The following is a 27586-nucleotide window of genomic DNA, read 5'->3' as shown; positions in this document are numbered from 1 at the left end:
GATTCCCTGTCCCGAGAGCTCTTATCTGTACTAGTGTACATGCTCTGGGGTAGCCAGATTTGTAAGGTAGAATTGGGGTCATGATAGTGGGGGGGGGGAAGCATTAAAGAACTAGAGGAAAGTTGTATGTTTTATCAGTGCTATACTGCACCCTGACTGGCTCATCCCTTCCTTGTGACCCTTCTTTGAGGAGATGTCCAATTGTCTATAAATGGGCTTTGGGTCTCTACTTTTCCCTCCCCACCCCTTATTAACATCAATATGATTGTTTGTTCTGGGTCTTTGAAACCTGATATCTGATCCCCTGTCGGCTCCTCGTGATCATATAGGCTGGTGTGTTTCTTCCATGTGGGCTTGTTGCTTCCAAGCTAGATGGCCACTTGTTTATCTTCAAGCCTTTAAGACCGCAGCATGCTCTATCTTTTGATAGCCAGACATGAAACTACATCTTTTATGGGAGCAGAGAGCTTCATCTTCCTCCCACAGAGCATCTGATGGGTTGAACCACTTGACTTTGCAGTTAGCAGCCCTGTACTTAACCCACCACACCACCAGAGCTCCATGTCAAGATACCCTATCAGACCATTTTATACTTGTGGGTATGTCCCACACCATTCACTTTTCATGTCTGTCTGTCTCCACTCATCGAGTTTTGTTAACTGCAAGGTCGTATGGATAAGGGAGCTTAAGAAAGTTTGCAGAATCACCCCATTTTTTCATTCAGTTATTCCATGAACTTTTTGAAGCCCCATGTATAATAGTACAAATTGTATAATAGTAATTTGCCTTCCATGTCTGTTTGTCATACTGTGATGGCTTGTGTGTTGCTGTGATGCTGGGAGGTACGTCACTGGTATTTCAAATGGCAACAGGGCCACCCAATGTGAACAGGTTTCAACAGAGCTTCCAGACTACAAACGAACCGTGAAGAAAGGCTCAACTCCACACTTTGGAGGAAAGGGCCGCTTGAAAACATTATGCAGAGCTTGAAAACATGGTCAGATACTGAAGGCCTAGAATGGAAGCCGAACATCGTCGGAGATAGTGCTGGAGGATGGGCGCCTCGGGTCGGAGGGCACCAGAAATGTGCCTGAGGAGGAGCTGGGGAGTAAAGCAGAGGGGCAGCGACAAAGAGGAAGGCCCTCAAGGAGCTTGATTGACCCAGCGGCTCCAACCATGGGCTGAAGCACAGGCACACTTGTGAGGCTGGTGCAGGACCAGGCAGGGTTTCTGCCGGTTGTGCATGGGGTCACTATGGGTAGGAGGCACAACCACTGCCACCACCTCTGTTAGCTGAATTCTATTTTTCAAACATTTTGGCTCTTCTTTTTCCATTTCCCCAAAGTTTCAAATTTATTGAAGTACAGTCTTTCATAATACTGTGTTATTATCAATGCATTTCAGTTGGTTTTGTTGTCAGGTTGCCCCTTCCCGTTTCTACTCTTGATATTTGCACCTTCTTAAAATAAGAAGTTTGTACAAATGTGCTTTATACAACTGATGTTTGTATATGTATGGATTGTGATAAGAGTTGTATGAGCCCTTTTTAGTTAAAAAAAATAATAGTAGACTTTCCCAAGGGTACAGGTGCAGTGAAGGTCAGGAAGAAGCAGAGTGCAGGCTCCCCACTGCTGACTCCAGACCCAGGTGGGGTGGGAGGAGCTTCCTGGAAGGAGAAAGCCCTGTGGGAACGCAGCTGTGTCTGACGCAGCAGAGGGGTGCCACAGGCCGGGTGAGTGGGACAGCAGCTCACCCTTGGTCGCTGGATTGGCTCAAGCAGCTGATCCCACTTGTAGTGGGCTGGCAGGAGTAACGCCTCTGGGGAAGGGGGATATTAAGGACTAACTTAAGGAGCCGAGAGTGGCTTATTCCGTTGGATTCTGAATCACAATCAGGAAGTAGTCTTCATCTGGGGCAACCATAATTTCCTTTTTCTTGGCACGAATTGGAAGGAAGGTGAGGTCATTCTGGGGCTCCGTTTCTCGCACGGTGCTCCTTGTCTTCCAGATGATGTTGTGTACTAGGTTAGCAGGCTGTGTAGTGGTGGGACTGCCCCGGGAGCTCTTGATGGGAATGCCTTCAGCGTTCCTTGAGACATCTCCCGTACCCCCTCCTGGCTCAGCAGGCGTTTCGGGGTTTCTTCCAGCTGTCATCTCGAAGTGATCCAGCAGCTCTGCGTCGCCCAGCTGCCTGCCTTTGCCGTCCCTGTTTTTGCGCTGACCTCCCTCTCATATACTGCCTTCCCTGTCACTTGAGTTAGTGCATGTCCACCCTATAGTTAGTGATTTACTGGGAGAATATGAAATGGTAGAATCACAGATGCAGGAGAGACGAGATGAGAGACTCAATGGTGGGAGACAGGTTTATTAGAGGAAACCTGAGAGGGGCCTCTGGCCTGAGTTGAAAGGGTCTCTCTGGACAGACGAGTTGAGGGGAGTTGTTTGAATACATTTGTGGGCTGGGATGTGTGCTTCCGGGAACTAGGTATTTGTGTTGTTTGTGCAGGAATATTTTTGTGGGTGGGTGTTTGTGCTGTTGGCATAGGAAGGGGGGCATTTTTCTGCTTAGACATTATCCTTCTTTTACCCTCCCTTCCACTTCCACCCCAAATAACCACCAAAGCATGCTCACTGTTGTGTGGCTACCTTCTCTTGACATTTGAGAATAGTGCTCTGGTATCATTTTTGCTCTTTGGGGATTGGCTGATTTTCCTCAGTGAACTGACCTCGAGCCTTGGCCATGGGATGAAGTGTCTGCAGCTCCACTGTTAATCTTTCACATCACCTTACTATTATGCTGTTGTGTCCCACAGCTTGTTCATCCATTGTTTCCTTGATGGGCAAGGTTATTTCCATCTTTCCATTATTGTGTATGAATAGTGCTGTAATGCACATGGGTGTGCACATTTCTATTCGTGCCGGGCTCTTATTCCTCTAGAATACCTACCTAGTAGAGGGAATGCTGAATGGTCAGATATTTCGAACTGTCGGAGGACACACCCCACTGCTTTCCACACACCCCACTGCCCCATTTTGCACACACACCCCCAGCAGTGTATAAGGGTTCCCAGCCTCTCCACACCCGGGCCGCCATTAGTTGTTTTCAGTTTTGTTGGTTAACATTGCTATTACTGTTGGGGTGATATGAATCTCAGTGTTGTTTGACTCTCCATTGAATGGCTAACGGAGGTGTCCTGGTGGTGCTATCAGGTAAGCATTCGATGTTAACCATGAGACTCACCAACCCTTCAAACCACTGGCTATTACACAAGTGACAGATCAGGCAATCTGTCCTCGAAAAGGTGCACAGCCTTGGAAACCCAATAGAGGGTCACTAGGAGTTGGAAGCAACGAATGGCAGTGGGTTGGGGATTTGTGTTTGTTTTGTTTTTCTTATTTGTTGTTGTTAAATCATTTTATTGGGGGCTTATACCACTCTTATCCTAATCCATCCATCTATCCACTGTGTCAAGTATATTTGTACACTTGTTGCCATCATCATTCACAAAACATTTTCTTTCTACTTGAGCCCTTGGTATCAGCTCCTCATTTTTCCCCTCCTTTCCCCACCCTCCCTCCCTCCCGAACCCTTGATAATTTATAAATTATTATTATTTTATCATGTCTTACACTGTCTGACGTCTCCCTTCACGCACTTTCTGTTGTCCATCCCCCAGAGAGGAGGTTATATGTAGATCCTTATAATCGGTTCCCCCTTTCTACCCCACCTTCCCTCCACCCTCTCGGTATTGCCACTCTCAGCACTGGTCCTGAAGGGATCATCTGTCCTGGATTCCCTGTGTTGCCAGCTCTTACCTGTACCAGTGTACATGTACTGGTGTAGCCAGATTTATAAGTTCGAATTGGGATCATGATAGTTGGGGGGAGGAAGCATTTAAGAACTCGAGGAAAATTGTATGTTTCATTGGTGCTACACTGCACCCTGACTGGCTCATCTCCTCCCCATGACCCTTCTGTAAGGGATGTCCAGTTGCCTACAGATGGACTGTGGGTCCCTACTCTACACTCCCCCTCATTCACAATGATATGAATTTTATTGTTCTTTGATGCCTGATACCTGATCCCATCACCACCTCGTGATCACACGGACTAGTGTGCTTCTTACATGTGGGTTTTGTTGCTTCTGAACCAGATGGCCGCTTGTTTACCTTCAAACCTTTAAGATCCCAGACACTATCTCTTTTGATAGCTGGGCACCATCAGCTTTCTTCACCACATTTGCTTATGCACCTGCTTTTTCTTCAGCAATCATGTGGGGAAGGTGAGCATTATAGAATGGCAGTTTAATAGAACAAAGTGTTTGTAAAGTAAACTGAAGCACAAGGAGGTGGACAAACATAACTTATAGGGCAAAGGGAGAGCAGAAACAGAAAGAGCTTTAATAGAGGGAAACTTGACGAAGTTCCATGGGCTAGCAAGTAGTCCAAGGAAGTTGAGCCTAGTGGTCAGGGTATAGGGTTTTTAAAAGAAGGTGCCTGGGGGTAGGGAAACTGTCAGAGGTGGCAGGCAGTGCAAGCCATCCCGAGAACAGTTTGTCAGCTTCTTGTGGTGTTCTGCGTACCAGACGTACGTTACCACTCCCTCAGCCAGGTTGTTCCTTCTTGCCTCCGTTTGGCCTGGCCAGTTTTCTGCTTTGAAGGGGGGCCCTTCAGTTTACCCGCCTGACTCCATCCAGACAGTGTTCTTGCATTGAGGGAGTACTTGAGTGGAGGCCCAATGTCCATCTGCTACCTTAATACTAAACCTATAAATATAGGCACATAGATCTATTTCCCCATCCTCATGTATAAATATATTTAAATATGTACATGCCTGTATGTAGACCTCTATAAATGCCCTTGTTTTGTTTTCAGTGGCTAGTGATCACCAGAAGCCCTTGTGGCGTAGTGGTAACACATTGGGCTGCAATCCACATGCTCAGCAGTTTGAAACCAGGAGCCAGTCCACAGGAGAAAGACTGGGCTTTCTATTCCTGTAAACAGTTACAATCTCAGAGTCAGCATGGACTCGAGGGCAGCGAATTTGGAGTTGTGTTTTGTTTTCCTTGTGTTGGAGTGATCATGAGCTTCATGAGTTTATTGGCCATCTGAATGTCATCTTTGGTGAAATGTCTCTTCATGTCCTCTGCCAAATTTTTAGTTGGTTTGACTTTCTGTTGTGGAGGTGTTGAAGTTTTCTAGAAATTTTCAAGCTTAAGTCATTGCCAACATGTTTTCCCCAGACTGTGGATTCTCTTTGGACTCTTTTGGTAAAATCTTTTGATGTTCCTGACTTTTAGGAAATCTTACCCAGCTCATTTGTCATCTGCTGTATGTGAGTTTGACATTATGTTTGATCGTCTATTTTTGCCATGCCATTGTCCCAGGAGCCCTGGTGGTGTCTGGCTTGCCTGTCAGGCTGCTAACTACAGGGTGAGTGCTTCAAACCCACCAGCCGTTCCTCCATGGAAGAAAAACAAAGCTTTCCACGCCCTAAAGATTTACAGTCTTATAAACCCACAAAGGTAGTTCTACTCTGCCCCAAAAGGTGAGCACAAGAGACCAGTGGTCCCAGAGACCACAGTGTGACTGGGAGCATCATCAGAGCCAATGACACATTGATGGCATACAGAGTGGTCCCAAGGCCCACAGCTGGGCCCCAGGCTCGGCCTGGCTGGATGCAAGGGGCAGAGGCATGGAGCAGGCTCTCCTAAGGCACGTGGTCAAGGTGGCTCCCACACCAGGCTCAGAAAGATTCTCTCTTCACCCTATTCCAGAAGTGTTGGAAGGTCACGATGAGTAGTAGCAGCAGATACAGCAGTTGATTTGTGTAGGTCTTTTGTATCTCTGCTTAGGTTTACTCCTAAGCATTTCACCTTCTGGGTGGGTTTTATAAATGGTACTGTTTTCCTGATTTCTTTTTCTGAATTCTCTTCATTAGTGTAAAGCAGTGGTTCTCAACCTTCCTAAAGTCGTGACCCTTTCAGGGCCATAAACCATTGGCTAGAAAACCAGGCCAGCTGCCTGGATGCCCTCTTGGGCTGCTTCAGCAGGTACCACAAGAACTGGTTGTTGAGGTAAACAAGCAGCCAACAAAGCCCACATGGAAGAAGCACACCAGCATGTGTGTCGATGGGATCAGGTATCAGACATCAAAGAACAAAAAATCATATAGTGAATTAGGGGGGAAGTGCAAAGTGGAGACCCAAAGCCCATTTGTAGGCCACTGGACATCCCCTGGCATAAGGGTCTGGGGGAGGAGATGAACCAGTCAGGGTGGGATGTAGCAACAATGAAACATACAACTTTCCTCTAGTTCCTAAATGCCTCCTTCCCCCCACTATCATGATCCCAATTCTACCTTGCAAGTCTGGCTAGACCAGAGGATGTACACTGGTACATATAGGAACTGGAAACACAGGGAATCAGGGACAGATGATCCCTTCAGGTCCAGTGGTGTGAATGGTGATACTCAGAGGGTGGAGGGAGGATGGCATGGAAAGGGGGAACCGATTATAAGGATCTACATATAACCTCCTCCCTGGGGGACAGACAACAGAAAAGTAGGTGAAGGGAGACATCAGACAGGGCAAGATATGATGAAATGATAATTTATAAATTATCCAGGGTTCATGAGGGAAAGGGGAGCAAATGTTTTGAGAATGATGAAGGCAATGAATGTACAAATGTGCTTTACACAATTGATGTATGTATGGATTGTGATAAGAGTTGTATGAGCCCCTAATAAAATGTTTTTTTTCTTAAGAACTGGTTATTTGTGACCCCGAAGTACTTCGGAGGAATGTCTCCTCCTTCACTGTGTTTGATTCTCCCTCTTCTGTGAGCTATCTCCTTCGAATCTTTCTTTTGCGTTTGGCACTTGACATCTGGGTAGTCAATGACTTCACACACAGCCACACAGTTGAGGAGGGGGTTGATAAGGCTGCGCTGCCACCCATGACTATGGGGGCTGTAAATGAGGGCCAGGCTCAAGTCACTGGTGAGGTAGGTCCCCTCCCCAAACAAGGATGTCTTGTTCAGGTGGCAGTGCAGGCCATTGTGGACAATGGAATGGAAGTTTTCTAGGCGGCTCCCATGGAAGATGTAGGTGAGGTCTCGTTCTCCTTTGGACTCATAAAATTTGACATTGGCTGGGTCAGAATACTAGAGCGCAAACAGGAAGTCCGGCGTGGGAACAGAGGTGTAGGGGCACCAGTCAGCTTTTGGATCCTTTCAAACTCTGTTTTCCCTGCGCTGTTGATTATCATGACCTTGGATAACAGAATCCAGCTCACCAGGTCCCAGGACTACTTTTCTTTGTCTCTGGAAGACAAGATAAGTTCTTTCCAGTTGGGTAGCAGGCTGGCATCTGCAAGCAGGGCCTCGAAGTACTTACAGTGGTGGTGGGCTAGGGTGCAGGGAAGGGCTGCGGCACCAAGTCCTGATTGTGGCTCTGCAGGGCTGAAGCAAAGAAGCTGCACTGGAGTCAGCACATCGCAGACGGCTGCCTCCCTGGCAGTCGCCAAGCCGCAAGGCTGCATCTGGGCTGGGGTGACCTAGCTCTTCTTTCTTGGTGCTAGTGAGATCCTCCCGATCCTGCTTCTAAGAGGGCTCATTTTATTACCCAGCTGGAGGGTAGCACTGACCACCCCAGTTTTACAGTTCCATCCACTCTAGTTACATGGTCCCACCCAGATATTTGGTGTGAGTTACAAAGATGATGGCTAGAAAAGTCATATCAAGTAATCCACTGCATCCCAAGAAAGATCTCTTGATTGCTTATAATAGTGTTTATAGTTGGTTTGTGTAGGTCTTTTGTATCTCTGCTTAGGTTTACTCCTAAGCATTTCACCTTCTGGGTGGGTTTTATAAATGGTACTGTTTTCCTGATTTCTTTTTCTGAATTCTCTTCATTAGTGTAAAGCAGTGGTTCTCAACCTTCCTAAAGTCGTGACCCTTTCATACAGTTCCTCATGTTGTGGTGACCTCTAACCATACAATTATTTTCATTGCTACTTCATCACTATCATGTTGCTACTGTTATGAATCGGGTGACCCCTGTGAAAAGGTCATTCGACCCCCAAAGGGGTCGTGACCCACAGGTTGAGAACCACTGGTATAAAGGAATTTAATTTTTGTGTATTTCTCTTGTTCCCAGCCACTTTTCTGAAACTTTTCATTAGTTACAGTAATTTTCTTATTGAAGCTTATCACTTATAAATACGGGTAGTTTTACTTCTTCAGTGCCAATTTTGATGCCTTTGTTTTTCCTAACAAAATCATAGGAACAGATTTAATGTAATATGGAATGCAAATTAGAACCAATAATAAAAGTACTTCAACCGAAAACGGCTTAAATGGGGCAGAAACCAGGATCAGTACCATTTATAATCAGTCACATGAGAAAAAACTTCTAACTCTTTAAAAATATAACAGATGCTGTTGATACATTTAACTACTCAATTTTATAATACTCCATTTTTTTCATTAAAATGTTATTTCAGGAGAGGTTTCAAATAATCATTGGAAGGAAACAAGCATATACCAAGATTTGCTAATTTCCTGTTACATAGTATTCTTAGTCCATTATATTTGCTTTTCAGTGTGTAAACATGCTTAGCTATACATTCAAATTGTTTTACTTTAAATTTTATCACATTTTATGTTAATTTTCATGCATGCTCCTTTAACCTGACCATATTGTTTGCTGGTATTAAGAAAAATGCTGGAAATGTATATTTAGTTATCATATCTAACTTATCTGATACATGTAATAAGTATTTGGAAAATGATACATACCTAACTTGTATTTGAATACCATATACACTCGTGTATACGCTGAGTTCTTCAGCACATTTGTAATGCTGTTTTTATGGTAAAATTATGTGCCTTGGCTGATATTCGGGTAGGCTTATACTCGAGTATATACAATATATATATATATATATATATATATATTTAAAGTAATTTTCAAATTTGATAAATACTTTTCAATGTACCTTTTTGAAAAATAATTTTACTAGGGGCTCACACAGCTTGTACCAGAGTACCTATTTTTTAATGAACAGTACAGAGAGCAGACATTTAACTCCTTACCTGTGAATACCAAGAAATGAAGCCAAACTTTAGAAAAATACAATGCAAGAAAAAAAATTTAAGTTAAAAATATATCCCTTTGGTTAAAAACCATACCCTTTCTAATACTCATCTATGATCTAAATTCACAGCATGTCCCACCAACTCCCCCACAATTTTCTGCCATTATATTTGTATTACAATCAATTTTTTCAGTCCCATATTTTTAGAGGTCACTGAGTTGCAGCAAAAATATAATTTAACTCTTAGAATAGTATAATACATAGCCTTGTTGCATTCGCTCCTTTGGAGATGTCTTCTTAAAATATTTTTATTTTAGAAATCTCCGACACATGTAGTTTTCTTCAGATACTGTATATCCAAACTTTTTTTAGAAACCAACATTTTGTGGTAGGCATTCAAGAGTAATCTTGTAACAGTTCAGGTTCTTGCTTAGCAAAGTAAGGGTTGATAATAACAATTTGCCAAGCTGCTTTCCTCTGCATTATCACTAACGATGACATCTACTCTTCCTCTCTTAGCACAGGGATGAATGAATTTATGCTCTACTATCAGAGTTGCTATAGCAGCAATCCATCCAAGAGTCACATCTTCCACAACTGTAACATAATAATCTCCAGATTTTTTCATGTGCTCAAACGATTTCATAAATTGCTCAGGGTTGACAACTCCAGTCTCTGTCAGCTGACCCAGGACCTTAAGAAAACCTCTATTTAAATCGGCAGTACAAAGAGGCTTTAAAACCAAGCCTTCGCCAGGATGTGCTGGAGAAATGGCTAGAGAAAATGTAGCTGTATTCTGGCTCCAGTCCACTTCTTTGAGTAAATTGGGGTCAAACATAGGAGTTTTATCAGGTTTCATTGTTTCAAGAAGTTTTCCTCGCCCTTACAGGCCATGAGCCAGCAATCCTCTCCTGGCCTGTGGAACTCCAACCTGGCGGCGTGCCTTGATGCCTTTTATTGACTTTTTTGTGCCTTATAATACAGTATTGAATAGGAGTGGTGACAATGGGCATCCTTGTCAGGTTCCCATATTGGCCTTTGATGGTTTATATATGCCCTTATGTTTTTAGTCTATTTTTGTCTTTGTGTCTGAGGTGTTTCTTGAATATACCCTTAGTTTTGTAAAATTCTTTATGTTGAGGAATTTCTCTTCTATTCCTATCTTGTTGAACATTCTACTTTTTAAATCATTTTATTAAGGGCTCATACAACTCCTATCACAATCCATACATATATCAATTGTGTAAAGCACATTTGTACATTCGATGCCCTCATGATTCTCAAAACGTTTGCTCTCCACCCAAGCCCCTGGCATCAGGTCCTCATTTTTCCCCTCCCTCCTCACTCCCCCCTCCCTCAAGAACCCTTGATGATTTATAAATTATTGTTTTGTCATATCTTGCTCTGTCCCACGTCTCCCATCCCCCATTTTTCTGTTGTATGTCCCCCAGGGAGGAGGTCCTATGCAGATCCTTGAAATAGGTTCCCCCTTTCCAGCCTACCCTCCCTATGCCCTTCCCAGTAGCGCCACTCACTCCACTGGTCCTGAGGGGATCATCTGTCCTGGCTTCCCTGTGTTTCCAGTTCCCATCTGTACCAGTGTACACGCTCTGGTCTAGTCAGACTTGCAAGGTAGGATTCAGAGAATGACAGGGGCGGGGCGGGGAGGAAGCATTTAGGAACTAGAGGAAAGTTCTATTTTTCATCATTGCTACATAGCACCTTGACTGTTTCGTCTCCTCCCCAAGACCCTTCTGTAAGGGATGTCCAGTGGCCTAAAAATGGGCTTTGAGTCTCCACACTCCCCCACTCATTTACTATGGTAAAATTTTTTTGTTCTGATGATGCCTGATACCTGATCACTGGACACCTTGTGATCACACAGGCTGGTGTGCTTCTTCCATGTGGCCTTTGTTGCTTCTGAGCTAGATTGCTGCTTGTTTACCTTCCAGCCTTTTTTTAAACAATTTATTGGGGCTCATACAATTCTTATCACAGTTCATACATATACATACATCAATTGTATAAAGCACATCTGTACAGTCTTTGCCCTAATCATTTTTTTCTCCTCTTTTCTTTTTTTTACATTTTATTAGGGACTCATATAACTTATCACCATCCATACATATACATACATCAATTGTATATAGCACATCCATACATTCCCTGCCCCAATCATTCTCAAGGCATTTGCTCTCCACTTAAGCCCCTTGCATCAGGTCCTCTTTTTTTTCCCCTCCCTCCCCTTCCCCCCTCCCTCATGTGCCCTTGGTAATTTATACATCATTATTTTGTCATATCTTGCCCTATCCGGAGTCTCCCTTCCCCCCTTCTCTGCTGTCCCTCTCCCAGGGAAGAGGTCACATGTGGATCCTTACAATCAGTTCCCCCTTTCCAACCCACTCACCCTCCACTCTCCCAGCATCGTCCCTCACACCCTTGGTCCTGAAGGTATCATCCACCCTGGATTCCCTGTATCTCCAGCCCTCATATGTACCAGTGTACAGCCTCTGTCCTATCCAGCCCTGCAAGGTAGAATTCGGATCATGGTAGTTGGGGGGAGGAAGCATCCAGGATCTGGGGGAAAGCTGTGTTCTTCATCGGTACTACCTCTCACCCTAATTAACCCATCTCCTCTCCTAAACCCCTCTATGAGGGGATCTCCATTGGCTGACACTTGGGCCTTGGGTCTCCACTCTGCACTTCTCCCTTCATTTAATATGGTATATATATACATATACACATATATACACATACATACACACACTTATATCTTTTTTTTTGCATGATGCCTTATACCTGGTCCCTTGGCACCTCGTGATCGCACTGGCCGGTGTGCTTCTTCCACGTGGGCTTTGTTGCTTCTGAGCTAGATGGCCACTTGTTTACCTTCAAGCCTTTAAGACCCCAGACACTATCAGACGCTCTATCTTTTGATAGCTGGGCACCATCAGCTTTCTTCGCCACATTTGCTTATGCACCCATTTGTCTTCAGCAGTCGTATCAGGGAGGTGAGCACAAAATGATAAGTTTTTTTGTTTTGTTTTTTTGTTCTTTGATGCCTGATAACTGATCCCTTCAGCGCCTCGTGGTCACACAGGCTGGTGTGCTTCTTCCATGTGGGCTTTATTGCTTCTGAGTCAGATGGCCGCTTGTTTTACGTTCAAGCCTTTAAGACCCCAGACGCTATCTCTTTTGATAGCCAGGCACCATCAGCTTTCTTCACCACATTTAGTTGTTCACCCACTTTGTCTTCAGCGGTTGTGTCAGGAAGGTGAGTAACATAGAATGCCAATTTAATAGAAGAAATAGTTCTTGCATTGAGGGAGTACTTGAATGGAGGTCCAATGTCCCTATTATACCTTAATACAAACCTTATAAATATATGCACATAGATCTATTTCCCCATCCTCATATAAATATATTTGCATATGTACATGTCTTTATCTAGACCTCTATAAATGCCCTCTGCCTCGCAGCTCTTTCCTCTGTTTCCTTTGACTTCCCTCCTGTCCCACTTTCATGCTCAGTCCTCACCTGGGTTTCAGCAACTCCTGTTGGTTACATAACTCTTGATCATGCCCAACCAGACCTCCCACACCCTCCTCACCACCAATTTGAATCGCTTGTTGTTCCCTTGTCCCTGGGTTTATTAACACCACTACCTTTCCTCCCACCTCCCCGTCTCCCATGTCCCCATGGAACTATCGGTCCCATTATTTTCTCCTGCAATTGTTCATCCAGCCTATCTTATTTAAACAGACCTGCAGAGATAATAACATGCACAAAAACAAGATAGAACACAACCAAGCAACAATATACAACAAAACAATGACCAAAACAAAACACAACAAGAAAGAAAAGCTTGTAGTTAGGTTGAACATTCTTAACAAGGCTTTATGAAAACCTACATTTAGAAAAATTGCATAATGTCGTGAAGAAGAATCGATGTGTTTGAATTATAGTGCTGGTGAATACTGAGAGGACTGCTAAAAGGACAAACCAATCTGTGTTGGAAGACTTAAGGCCAGAGTGCTCCTTAGAAGCAAGGATTTCAAGACTTTGTGTTACGTACTTTGGACATGTTGTCAGGGGAGACCAGTCCCTGGAGAAGAACCTCATGCGTGGTAAAGTGGAGGGACAGCGAAAAAGAGAGAAGCCCTCACTGAGAATGGATTGACGCAGTGGCTGCAACCTTGGGCTCAGGCACAGGAACAATTGTGTTGTGCATAGGGTCGCTATGGGTTGGAACCAACTAGATGGCACCAACCAATAACATATCATGATTAAAAGTGTGAGCTCTGTTCTGTGAACTGTGTACCCTTGGGCAAATTGTGAATACTTACAGGCCTCAACAGCTCACTCGCTCTGGATATTGTGGCTGGCTGAGTCAGAACTGAGGTATTGCAGATGTCGACATAACTTAGTTCTGGTCCCACAAGTATTTCTGTGGATTCATCAACCTAGGAGGATAAATTACAAAGAACTGCTACAAAATGATAGATACCTTTATTAAACAAAAAGACCAAAATATAAAGCTGTTGTTTCCCAATATCTCCTGCATCTAGGTCTACACACTTCTGAAAAGGCAGTGTTTCCATCTCTCTTACCCTTCCCTGAAGAATTCTGCACTCGACAGTTGGGGCGGCTCTATGGGACTCAAATGGTCTTTCTTTCAATGTTCTTTGAATTTGGAAAACAAACTCAAAAAGAGCCTGAAAGGATAAGATCAGGGCTTTAATGTGGAGTGGGTCAGATTTCCTAATGAAATTCTAGTAAGACAACCCATTCTGCTCTTGTATAATGAGCTGGTGCATTGTCTTGATAGGGAAAAGTTCTCAGCGCAACTATCCTGGCCTTTTCCTCCATTTTCTTCAAACTTCTTCCTAATAAGCCCCTTTGATATTCTGTGTGCTTTGAAAAGATCTAACCAAATTATCCTTGTAGAAGCCTGGACAGTGGTCATTGTAACTTTCTGAGATGTTCTCTCTGTCCTGAATGTGATCCAACAAATCCCCTTGGAAGGCCCAGTTTTGATTGGACCTCTTTTTCTTTTTTTTCATAAATCATTTTATTGGGGGCTCTTACAACTCTTATCACAATCCATCTATCCATCCATGGTGTCAAGCACATTTGTACATTTGTTTCCCTCACCATTCTCAAAACATTTTCTTTCTACTTGAGTCCTTGGTATCAGCCCCTCATTTTGTCCCCTCCTGCCCCACTCCCCAACCTCATGAAACCTTGATAATTTAAAAATTATTATTTTGACATATATTGCATTGTCCAACGTCTCCCTTCACCCACTTTTCTGTTGTCTGTCCCCCAGGGTGGGGGTTATATGTAGATCCTTGTGATCGGATCCCCCTAAGATCTCTTTTTCTTTCTTTTTTTTGGGGGGGGGGATCTCTTTTCCTTGAAGGTATACCACAACAAGACTAAGACAAGTGTCTTACTGAAAGTGTCTGTCGCCATCCACTGATTGTAGAGACTTGTCTAAACCGGTTTTGTGCAGCATAACCCCCTGCATAGGTGAACTGGAACCCTGGTAGCAATGTAACCCACTGCCATCGAGTCGATGCCAATGCATAGCAACCCTATAGGACAGGGTACAGGTACAACTGCCCCTGTGGGTTTCCAAGACTGTTGCTTTTGACTAGAGTAAAAGCCTCATCTTTCTCCCGAGGACCAACTGGTGGTTTCAAACTACTGTTCTTGCAGTTAGCAGCCAACTGCATAACCTACGACACCACCAAGGCTCCCCTAGGAACACTACTCTGCAGAAATAATTTCTTTATTTTTATTAATTATGAGTTAATACATATATCACATCATTCCATAGTTCAAATCATGTCCAGCAGTATTGTACAATTGCTACTACAGTCAGTTTCCAAACATTCTTTTCCTTCCTGAACTCCTTGACATTGTCTCCCCCCTACCAATACCACTGTACCACCCCCATGCCCTCCATGAAACCCTCATTCTACTTGCTGTCCCTATAGGTTCATCAAAACTGGGTTTCATATACTGAATAACAGAAAACATATAACATAAATTCAAGAGGGTGACCCCCAATGACATAACACCTCTGAGATAAACCTATGAACAAATAACACTTATGAAAAAACAAACACAGGACTAGTCCCCTTGAGGTGGAAATAACAGCTGTCCCAAATGTACAACTTTTCCAAGATACTGTATCACGCTAATATCTCTGAGACCAACCACAGCTCACACCCGAGGGTTCTGCAGTTTGCTGCAGCATCTCACAGAACTCACGGACCATGAAAGAAATGGTTCTGTGCTTTGAAAGTGTTAAATCTGAAGTTCAGACAGCCACCTAGAGCAGCGATTCTCAACCTGTGGGTCGCGACCCCTTTGGGAATCCACCGACCCTTTCACAGGGGTCGCTAAGACCATCGGAAAACTCATAATTCTGATGGTCTTAGGAACTGAGACACTGCTCCTCTAACCGTTTTTGAGGCGGGTCCACCCACATGCAGATACGCCCACAGGCTACATGCTACACCATGCTTCAAGACAAAACTTCATTTATTTGTAATTAGAAGTAAATATTTCACAGTATATAATTATATATTGTTTTGTGATTAGTCACTATGCTTTAATTAGGTTCAATTTGTAACAATGAAAATACATCCTGCATATCAGATATTTGCATGACGATTCCTAACACTAGCAAAATTACAGCTATGAAGTAGCAACAAAATTAATTTTATGGCTGGGAGTCACCACAATATTAACTGCATTAAAGGGCTGTGGCATTAGAAAGTTTGCGAACCATTGATCTAGGGGATCCTCCTCACCCACAAGGCTGAAGAAGCTGGTGAAATCAGGTCAGGTGACAGGCCACAACTCAAGTCCCAAGAACCAGAGGTCAGGCAGAAGCAAGCCAGTGCCAGAGAACTAAGTAAGGTCCAGAAGTGAAAACAGGTCTCCTTGCTTCTGCACATGCTCAGTAGGAAAGGGCTTTCATGGAGGTATAGGTTTTGCCTTCTATAGACCATATCCCCAAGGAAACAAAGGGTAGTGACTTGAGTCATACCCTCTAGTATAGTGGGGACTCAAAAGATATCCCACCTTAAATCCTGTCTCATTCCCATAACAGGTAACTTCTTCCAAAATTGAAGTATAACCACAGGTATTGAGGCTAGAATTTACAATACATCACACAAGAGAAAACTATGGCTAAAGGGGCTATAGTAAGTCATTAACTACATCTCACCCTCTTACACACACACACACACACACACACGGGGTCTTCATGAATTCATGGGGAAAATGTTAATTTTCATTCATTTTCTCCACAAACTCATTGAAGTCCCTTTGTGTGTGAGTGTGTATTAGCTGTCATTTAGCCACCAAGGCAACTACACACAGAAGGAATTGAAACACTGCTTGGTTCTAGTCTTGCACCAATCCCATGATTGGTGGAAGATTGGTTGGACCAATTTGATTTGTTGGGTTTTCTTTGGCTAACTTTTGGAAGCCCATGGCCAGACCTTTCTTCATAGTCCATCTTAGACTGGAATGTTCAAATTATAGAACAATATCATTGATATCACATACAAGTAAAATTTTGCTGAAGATCATCCAACAATGTTTGCAGCAGGACATTGACAGGGAGCTACCAGAGGCTTGTGCTGGATTCAGAAAAGGATGTGGGACAAGGGCTATCATTGCTAATGTCTGATGGATCTTGGCTGAAACCAGAGCACACCAGAAAGCTGTTTGCTTGTGTTTTATTGACAGTGCATGGCATTTAACTGTGTAGATCATAACAAATTATGGCTAGCCTTGAGAAGAATGGGAATTCCAGAACCCTTCATTGTGCTCGTGTGAAACCTACACATGGATCCAGAGGCAGCCCCTATATAATGAAGTAAAACTCTGCTTGCATGACAACAGGCTCTGACTGATGTGATTGCTGCTGGAGGTGGTACCAAGATGAACGAAGTGTGGTTCGGCTGCCCCAGGAGCTTTCCAGGCAACAGAAGAAAAACTCGTGTCGGCCACCTTCACACACCAGCCGAGGTGTGATTGCCATGGATAAAGTGTCACAAGCTTACATTCCCCACAAGGGATGAGCCAAAGGGGGCTACATAAACTCCACCTTCTCCACTTGCTGTCAAGTCGTTCCCACTCATGTTTCACAGAATTGTCCTCTCTGGGATGTCCACGGCTGTCCTAATTATTGTGTGTTGCTATTGCAGAAATGCTACAAATACATGGCTTTCACAAAGATGGATTCTCTCACAGTTTCACTCCCTGCCATCAAACAGACTCTGGCTCACAACAATCCTACAGGTCAGCATAGAACTGCACCTGTGAGTTTCCAAGACTATAAATCTTTTTTTAATCATTTTATTAGGTCTCATACAACTCTTGCCACAATCCATACATATATCAATTGTGTAAAGCACATCTGTATATTCATTGCCCTCATCATTCTCAAAACATTTGCTCCCCACTTAAGGCCCTGGCATCAGGTTCTCATTTTCCCTTCCCTCCCCGCTCCCCCCTCCCTCATGAACCCTTGATAATTTATAAATTATTTTTTGTCATATCCTTCCCTGTCCAACGTCTCTCTTCACCCACTTTTCTGTTGTCCGTCCCCCAGGGAGGAGGTCACATGTAGATCCTTGTAATCGGTTCCCTCATTCCAACCCACTCTCCCTCTACCCTCCCAGGATCGCCACTCACACCACTGGACCTGAAGGGATCATCCGCCCTGGATTCCCTAAGTTACCAGTTCCTATCTGTACCAGTGTACATCTTCTGGTCTAGCCAGACTTGCAAGGTAGAATTGGGATCATGATAGTGGAGGGGAGGGGGGAGGAAGCATTTAGGAACTAAAGGAAAGTTCTATTTTTCATCGTTGCTACATCACACCTTGACTGGCCCATCTCCTCCCCTAGACCCCTCTGCAAGGGGATCTCCAGTGGCTGACAAATGGGCTTTGGGTCTCCACTCTGCACTCCTCCCCTCATTCACTATGGTAAGATTTTTTGTTCTGATGATGCCTTATACCTGATCCCTTCAACACCTCATGATCGCACAGGCTTATGTGCTTCTTCCATGTGGGCGTTGTTGCTTCTGTGCTAGATGGCCACTTGTTCACCTTCAAGCTTTTAAGACCCCAGACACTATACCTTTTGATAGCCGGGCACCATCAGCTTTCTTCGCCACATTTGCTTTTGCACCCATTTGTCTTCAGCGATCACATCATGGAGGTGTGCACCCAATGATATGATTTTTTGTTCTTTGATGACTGATAACTCATCCCTTCGGCACCTCGTGATCACACAGGCTGGTGTGTTCTTCCATGTGAGCTTTGTTGCTTCTGAGCTAGATGGCCACTTGTTTACCCTCAAGCTTTTAAGACCCCAGACGCTATATCGTTTGATACCTGGGCACCATCAGGTTTCTTCACCACATTGGCTTATTCACTCACTTTGTCTTCAGCGGTCGTGTCAGGAAGGTGAGCAACATAGAATGCCAATTTAATAGAAAAAAGTGTTCTTGCATTGAGGGAGTACTTGAGTGGAGGCCCAATGTCCTGCTACCTTAATACTAAACCTATAAATATAGGCACATAGATCTATTTCCCCAACCTCATATATATATTTGCATATGTACATGTCTTTATCTAGACCTCTATAAAAGCCCTTTGCCTCCCAGCTCTTTCCTCTATTTCCCTTGACTTTCCTCCTGTTCCACTATCATGCTCAGTCCCCACCTGGGTTTCACCAATTCCTGTTGGTTACATTACCCTCCCATACCCTCCTCATCACCAGTTTGAATCGCTTGTGGTTCCCTTGTCCCTGGGTTTGTTAACACCACTTCCTTTCCCCCCCACCTCCCCCTATCCCATGTCTCCACAGAACTGTCGGTCCTGTTGTTTTCTCCTCCAGATTGTTCATCCAGCCTATCTTATTTAGACAGACCTGCGGAGATAATAATATGCACAAAAATAAGACAGAGCAAAACCAAGCAACAATATACAACAAAACAACAACAAACCACTGACAAAGAACAAAACACAACAAGAAAGAAAAGCTTGTAGTTAGTTCAAGGACGGTTTGTTGGCCTTTAGGAGTGTTTTCCAGTCCAGTCTGTTGGGGCACCACACGCTGGGCACCTTCAGCATTCCCTGGGTACTTTGCTGCTCCATTCCCTTGCTGTTCTGCTGCTCTCTCCCCGTGCTTTGCTTCAGTGTGGTGGGATCAGATTGGGCACAATTCCCACACTGTATCTCCGGTGCTGTCCCCCGCAGGGCCATGGGTCAGTGAGAGGCATCATGTGTCATAGTGGGGCTGGCCATGTGGTTCTCTCTGTGGACTGGCTGCTCTAATTGGGGTCATCGTCCTCAAGGCCTGGTGGGCCAGGATGTGCTCCACTCTCTCCTCCTGCCCCTTCATCTGCTCCTGTGTGCTCCGATCAGACATGTCCCTCTCCCAGAGCTGCAGACTCCATGCCGTCCTTTGAAATAAATTCTTCTGGGGGGAGGGGCAAGTGTCCACTTAGTATTTGGGACTAGGACCAGCACCACCACCCCCCACCAGATCTCTCCACTGGTTCCATTCTCCACACCAGAATGTTGCATTCACACCTTGGGGCACTAGGTTGAAGTCTGGTCCCTCTTTCCCTGTGGAAATATAAATAATACCCTCCGCTGGGATGGGTTACTGCCCTGTGCCCCCGCTACCCATTTCTTCCTTATTTTCATCATTTTTTCCTTTCCCCACCTCCTCCCCAGTTGTCTACCATGTGCATCCCTGCATTTGATCTGGTCCCTGCCATACTACACGGCCCTCACCCCAAGAATGTTTGTATACAGTAGCTTTTTCCCTATGCCCCTTTTGCATTTCTTTTTAATGATTACCTCAGCGAACTCATCTTGTACTTGTCCTTTTGTGCCTGACTTACTTCGCTTAGCATGATTTCCTCCAGTTCTTCCCATGCAGCTATGTGTTTCATACGTTCATCACTGCTTTTTAGCGATGCGTAGTACTCCGTTGTATGTATGTGCCACAGTTTTTTTTTTGTTTGTTTTAAACGTTTTATTAGGGGCTCATACAACTCTTATCACACTCCATACATATACATACATCAATTGTATAAAGCACATCTGTACATTCTTTGCCCTAATCATTTTCTTTTCTTTCTTTCTTTTTTTTCCCTTTTCTTTTTTTACATTTTATTAGGGACTCATACAACTCTTATCACAATCCATACATATACATACATCAATTGTATATAGCACATCCATACATTCCCTGCCCCAATCATTCTCAAAGCATTTGCTCTCCACTTAAGCCCTTTGCATCAGGTCCTCTTTTTTTTCCCCCTCCCTCCCCGCTCCCCCCTCCCTCTTGTGCCCTTTGTAATTTATACATCGTTATTTTGTCATATCTTGCTCTATCCGGAGTCTCCCTTCCCCCCCTTCTCTGCCGTCCCTCTCCCAGGGAGGAGGTCACATGTGGATCCCTGTAATTAATTCCCCCTTTCCAACCCACTCACCCTCCACTCTCCCAGCATCGCCCCTCACACCCTTGGTCCTGAAGGTATCATCCACCCTGGATTCCCTGTGCCTCCAGCCCTCATATGTAACAGTGTACAACCTCTGCCCTATCCAGCCCTGCAAGGTAGAATTCGGATCATGGTAGTTGGGGGGAGGAAGCATCCAGGATCTGGGGGAAAGCTGTGCTCTTCGTCTGTACTACCTTGCACCCTGACTGACCCATCTCCTCTTCTAAACCCCTTTATGAGGGGATCTCCAGTGGCCGACACTTGGGCCTTGGGTCTCCACTCTGCACTCGCCCCTTCATTCAATGTGGTATATATATATATATATACACATATTCTTTTTTTTTTTTTGCATGATGCCTTATACCTGGTCCCTTTGGCACCTCGTGATCGCACTGGCTGGTGTGCTTCTTCCATGTGGGCTTTTTTGCTTCTGAGCTAGATGGCCACTTGTTCACCTTCAAGCCTTTAAGACCCCAGACACTATCTCTTTTGATAGCCGGGCACCATCAGCTTTCTTCGCCACATTTGCTTATGCACCCATTTGTCTTCAGCGATCCTATCATGGAGGTGTGCAGCCAATGATATGATGATTTTTTGTTCTTTGATGCCTGATAACTGATCCCTTTGGGATCACTCGCTCACTCAGGCTGGTGTGTTCTTCCATGTGGGCTTTGTTGCTTCTGAGCTAGATGGCCGCTTGTTTATCTTCAAGCCTTTAAGACCCCAGTCACTATCTCTTTTGATAGCCGGGCACCATCAGCTTTCTTCACCACATTTACTAGTTCACCCACTTTGGCTTCAGCAGTTGTGTCGGGAGAGTGAGCATCATAGAGTACCAATTTAATAAACGAAAGTATTCATGCATTGAGGGAGTGCTTGAGTAGAGGCCCAAGGTCCTTCCGCCACCTTAATATTAAACCTATAAATGTAGACAATTAGATCTATTTCCCCATCCTCATATATATGTTTGCATGTACAAGTCTTTGTCTAGACCTCCATAAATGTCCCTTGACTCCCAGCTCCTTCCTCCTTCTCCCTTGACTTTCCTCCTGCTCCACCACCATGCTCCGTCCCCACCTGGGCTACAGCTATACCTCTTCTCTACGCAACCTTACCCTTGATCGTTCCCCATCAGGCCTGTCACTCCCCCCTCACTACCATTTTGGGTCCCATGTTGTTCCCTTGTCCCTGTGTTTATTAACACCACTTCCTTACCCTCCTCCCCCTCCCCCACCCGGATCTGTCTGTCCCCTGGGAACTGTCTGTCCTATTGTTTTTCCTCCAGATAGTTCATCCAGCCTATCCTATTCAGACAGACCTGGTGCCACAGTTTTTTAATCCAATCGTCAGTTGATGGAAATTTGGGTTGCTTCCAACTCTTTGCAATTGTGAACTGTGCCGCAATGAACATTGGAGCACAGATGTCTGACCTTGGTTTGATTCTTGCCTCTTCTGGGTATATGCCCAGTAGGGGGATTGCTGGGTCATATGGTAACTCTATTTCCATCTGTTTTAGGTATCGCCAGATCGATTTCCATAGTGGTCGTGCATTCTTACAAGTCCACCAGCAGTGGATGAGAGTTCCTGTCTCCCCACAGCCCCTCCAACACTTGTTGCTCTCTGATTTTTTGAATTGGGCTACCTTTGAGGGTGTTAGGTGGTACCTCATTGTTGTTTTAATTTGCATTTCTCTTATGGCTAAAGATCGGGAACATTTTCTCTTATGTTTGTTGGCCATTCGGATTTCTGCCCCTGTGAAACTTCTGTTCAAATCCTTTGCCCACCTCTCGAGTGGGCAATTCGTTTTTTTCTTTTTGGAAGCTAGCAGCGTATTGCAGATTTTAGTAATAAGGCCTTTGTCCAAGACTATAAATCTTGCTAGGAATAGAAAGCTTCATCTTTCTCTGGTGGAGCAGTTGGTAGATTTGAACTGATGAACTTCTGGCTAGCAGTGCAGGGCATAGCCACTATACCCACAAGAGCTCTCACAGTTTAAAAGGCTAGGAATTCCAAATTCAGGGCACTGGCTCTAGGGGAAGGGCAGCTTTCTCTCTCTGTTGGTTCTGGGGATAGCCCTTGCTACTTTGAACCTTGGTGACCTGCTTACTGCTCTTACTACATCTTAAACATAACTGGCTTAAAACACAGCCTATGCTTCTATGGGAGCCCTAGTGGCACAGCGGTTACAAGTTGGGCGACCAACTGGAAGGTCAGCAGTTTGAAACCACCAGCCATTCCTTGGGAGACAGATGAGGCTTTCTGTTCCCGTAAAAAGATACTAGTCTCAGAAAGTCACAGGATCAGTTAGTTCTACGCTTCCCATAGGGTCACTGTGAGTCTGCATTGACTCGATGACAGTGAGTTTGGGTTTATATTGATATGACCTTTTAAAGAAAATCCATTCAAAAATGGACTTATAACCACAAGTATATTGATCCAGACTCGGCAACCTATAGAACAGAGTAGAACTGCTCCTGTGGGTTCTACAGGCTGTAAATCTTTACAGCAGTAGAAAGCCTCATCTTTCTCTCTAGGAGTGGCTGCTGGTTTCAAACTGCTGGCCTTGCAGTTAGTGCCCAACTTGTAACTGCCATGTCATTAGGGTTGCCTATGTAACCACAGGTATAGAAGCTACATTTACAACATCTCTCTCTCTCTCTCTCTCTCTCTCTCTCTCTCTCTCTCTCTCTCTCTCTCTCTCTCTCTCTCTCTCTCTCTCACACACACACACACACACACACACACGCAATTTCAATTCATTACAATGATTGTGATCTCTTAGAAGCAGATTGCCAAGCCTGTCTTCTGAGTGCCTTGGGGCAGGTTTAGAACCTCCAACCTGTTTACTTAGTAGCTCAGTACTTAACTCTCTTAACTCTTTGTACCACGGAGATGGCGTCACAGAAGGGAAAAAATACTTGCATTTGGCCTGGGAAGAAGGAGTAGGCGTTTCCTGGGCAAAGATGGGGAGAGATTGCAGAAGCAGGCAGGCAGCCAGCATGATTGGAGCAGAAGGTGTGTATAGAGCAGAGTGGTAAACAGCCAGAAAAACAGGTTAGCGTGGGATCTGGAGAATCAGACAAGGAGTTTAGACTTGACTGGGGGAGATGTGGAAGCCAGGGCAGTACAATGATAAAAACAGTTCACCGGGAATTTGTGTCACTTGATGGCATGGTAGGATGACAAGGGAAGAAGGCTGGAGGTGGAAAGACCTGTTAGGAACCTGTCACACTAGTCCACGTGACAGTAGTGGGCAGAAGAGCCCATAGGTGGGAAAGTGAACATCCAGGCCACCTTCACTAATATTTTCCTGCGAGGTTTTTTTTTTCCTCCCCCTTCCCAACAAAAAAAGGAAATAAAACAACTAAAAATTATAATTGATGAATGATAAGGCATAGTTAGAAAGCAACCCACCTGCTGCCATTCAGTTGATTTCGACTCATAGAGACCCTTCAGGACAGAGTAGAACGGCTCCCTCGGATTTCCTAGGCTGTAAGTCTGTATAGAAGCTGACTGCCTCTCCTGTGGCCAGCAAGCAGAATGGTTGGTCACCGTGTCATCCTTCCTACAGAGAGATGACACCTTTGGTCCATCGTTACACTGATTCATTTCTTTCTCCTATCAGTTTGCATAAGGAGCCACCCAGGTGCTGTGATGGTTATGAACTGAACTGCTAACTGCAAAGTCAGCAGTTTGAAACCACCAGCTGCGCAGAGGGAGAAAGAGGAGGCTTTCTACTCTCACAAAGAACTATAGTCTTGGAAACTCACAGGGCCAGTTCTACCCTGTTGCTATGAGTCAGAGGTTTGGTTTTCTTGTTTGTTTGCTTTGGTTTTTGTTTTGGATCAGTTTGCCTAACAGTTGACTGGGGTTTATGATACAGTCTTTGATCATGGGTGTGAACACAGCATAAACTGTGGTATATACAGAAAAGTTATTCCCCAGGTTGTCCCCCCATATTATATGCCAAACCTACGATGCTGCTTGCTAACGCACGGTCAATGTCTATGCACTTGGAGGTCAGCTGTGATCTAGAGCAATCAGACCCTATTGTCTGTCCCACCCTATGTGGGGCCCACTCCCTGCTATTAAGGATAGTGGATTGTTCCCCTAAAGGAGAGCCCAAAGACAAGGTCAAGCCAACTCAAAGAGGGTCAAGGTTAGGCTGCCATCTTGACTTTAGAGTCTGCTCATCTCGCCACATGTATGCCCCTAGCATCTCCCCTTCCTATCGCGTGTACACCCCTAGCTGGCCCCCTTCCTTTTGCATGAATGCCTGTTATGCAATACCTTCCTGTTACGCATGTGGTTACCTGTAATTAGGGGGGAGCTTGCATGTCCCTGAAATATATATAAGCCATGATTGGAAATATATTCGCCCTCTCTGCAGGGACCTGGCTGCTGAGATCATGACCATCTGGGAGGTGAGCAACTGCATGCTTTAACTTGTCTGATGTCTCTTTAATATTACCCCTCAATTACACACCAGTTCTGTTTGATTGTGAGGGCTGGTACCCCACAATAACCATCCAGAATATCCAGGGAATGGAATAGTTAAATGATCTGTCTACAAGAAAACTTAGTGACAGAGTTGGAGCTTGAAAGGAGGTTTTCAGCCTTCCTAGTCTTGAGTACTGTTCATTGTTCCATGGCTGAAATACCTGCTTCCTTGCATTTAGGATCAAGAGTTTGCTCAGAGTCTATTAGGAACTAGGTTCTTGTAATAAGTGAATGACCTTTATTTCAGTGGCTGGTTCTGAAATGCATCAACTTAGAGACACCACACAAATTGTCTTCACAGCTGCTGTCACCTCAAGCACACAGCCAACACTTGTCTGCCAGTGGAAGCTTGGGTGTTGCTATGATTCGGGACAGGTTTCCATGGGGCTTACAGACTAGGAAGACCTACTTCTAAAAACCAGCAACGAAGACCCTATGGATCACAATGGTCTAATCTTGTGTACACAGTTTTCCTGATGATGTTAGGTTGTGTCTTACTTAGTTCTCTACTGGTGCTATTGCACAAATCCCCAAAGCAGGTGCCTTTAACAAACAAAACATTTAATGCCTCGCAGTTAGGAAGCCAGAAGTTGGATTTCAGGGTTCCAGCTCTGAGGGAAGACCTTTCACTCTGTGCTAGATCTGGAGGAAGGATGCCATACTTGATAAGTAGAGGGGAACAAAAGGAGGAAGGCCCCGGAGGGGATGGATTGATGCAGTGGCTGCAGCAATGGGCTCAAACAGAATAATTGTGAGCATGGCGCAGGAATGGGTATGAGGTCAGCAGCACCTAACAACAATCATCCCGCTCTAATCCCCTTACCCTTGATTGGCTGATTTTGTCATGCGGATAATTACATCATTACATAACAGCCACATTACGTTGTGCCGTAACTGTCAAACCATTGAGAATCATGTATTTGTTTGGAAGGGGAATGCGCAACTCCATTCATGACAGGTGGAGTTTATTTCGTACTTAATATCCTTGTATGTGTTTTCGTATGAATATGTACAAGAGTTTCTCTAGGGTATGCATGTTGAAGCGGAATTTCTGAGGATAAGGTAAGTGTGGTTTCAATTTCACTAGATACCGCACAGTGGTTGTACCAACGTACACTGCACCCCACAATGGTTGAGCGTTCCTGGTGCTGTGTGTCCTCACCATCACTTGATAGCATCAGACGTCACGTTTGCCAGTCTGCTAGGTGGGCAGTGGTATGTTGTGTTTTCATTTGCCATACTCCTGACAACCAGTAAGGTGGAGCATCTTCTCTGAAAGTTGCCAAACCAATATGTCTTAAGATATCACTGGGGATGCTCAAAATCATTAATTCAGGCCATATTCATTCCTTTCAAGTTTCAACAAAACTGAGGGTGTAGGTCCCAGTTCAGTGTTAGTCAGGAATTTCTGTGTCCTCACAGACAAGCCAGAGACAGCAATTATGTAGAAAAGACTAAAACTGAAGTGGGAAAGATTTGAGGTCAATAGATTGACACAGCGGCCGCAACAATGGGCTCAAGCATAACATGTTTGTTCTCTTGTGCAAAGGGTCGCTACTGGGTCAGGACCAACTAGATGGCACCTGGCAACTACTGCTAAATAAGAAGGTTGTCCATGTCTTCCTTCCAGTTAAATCATATTCACTTCCTTCCAATGGGTCGATTCTGACTCAAATTGGCCCCATGGGGCAGTTCTACCCACAACGCCTGCAGATTTTCAAGATTGTGACTCATTGCAGGATTAGAAAGCCCTCTTCTTTCTCCTACAGAGCAGCTGGTGGTTTCAAACTGCTGACCTTGCAGTTAACAGCCCAACTTGTAACCAAAATAAAAGCTAGTACTAAAGAAAAGCCAAACTACTTGCAATCAAGCTGCTTGGGCTATATGGCGACCTCCCAATGGTGTATACAGAGTAAAATCGAGCGCCTGCGAGTTTCAGCTCCCTTGGCTGTGGTCTTTACAGAAGTGGACCACCTGGATTTTCTGCTAACACGCTGTCAGCAGGGTTCAAACCATTCACCATTGGGATAGTAGATGAGCACAAACTGTTTATACCATCCAGAGGCCTTATCGTGAAATATTCACTTACTGCCATTGAGTCAGTTTTAACTCATAACAACCCTACAGGACAGGGTAGAATTTCCCAGTTGTGAGACTCTTCATGGGAGTAGAAAACCCATCTTTCTCCCCAGGAACAGCTGGTGGTTTCAAACTGCTGACCTTGCAGTTAGCAGCCAAACTTGTAAGCACTAGGCCACCAGGGCTCCTTATCACAAAAAAAGTATTATTTAAATAGAGAATTACATCTGTTTTTCATTAATCCTAGAATGTTAGTATAGGAATTGCGACTTTGGGAAGCACTTTGAAATCCTGGCAAGTATTGTAAGCAGCAGTGTAGAGCACTCTAACATAAGCCATAATGGATTTCTTAAGGTTTTTC

General features: G+C 44.5%; 1 protein-coding gene and 3 pseudogenes across 1 annotated transcript in view; 1 reads left to right on the top strand and 3 right to left on the bottom strand.

The window, feature by feature from the left end:
- SLC25A43 (solute carrier family 25 member 43) overlaps window positions 1–27586 on the top strand; it is a 96356-nt gene that overhangs the window by 7650 nt on the left and 61120 nt on the right. The gene's annotated exons all lie outside the window — the stretch shown is intronic.
- Window positions 1866–2855, bottom strand: LOC142434728 (dynein light chain roadblock-type 1 pseudogene; annotated as a pseudogene).
- On the bottom strand, window positions 5745–7539 carry LOC142434727 (protein mono-ADP-ribosyltransferase PARP16 pseudogene; annotated as a pseudogene).
- Window positions 9381–9955, bottom strand: LOC142434935 (glucosamine 6-phosphate N-acetyltransferase pseudogene; annotated as a pseudogene).

This window comes from Tenrec ecaudatus, chromosome X (genome assembly GCF_050624435.1).
Source record: "Tenrec ecaudatus isolate mTenEca1 chromosome X, mTenEca1.hap1, whole genome shotgun sequence".
In the NCBI taxonomy this organism is placed as follows: domain Eukaryota; kingdom Metazoa; phylum Chordata; class Mammalia; order Afrosoricida; family Tenrecidae; genus Tenrec; species Tenrec ecaudatus.
Note: the sequence above shows the minus strand (reverse complement) of the source record. Positions and strands in the feature narration are given on the sequence as shown.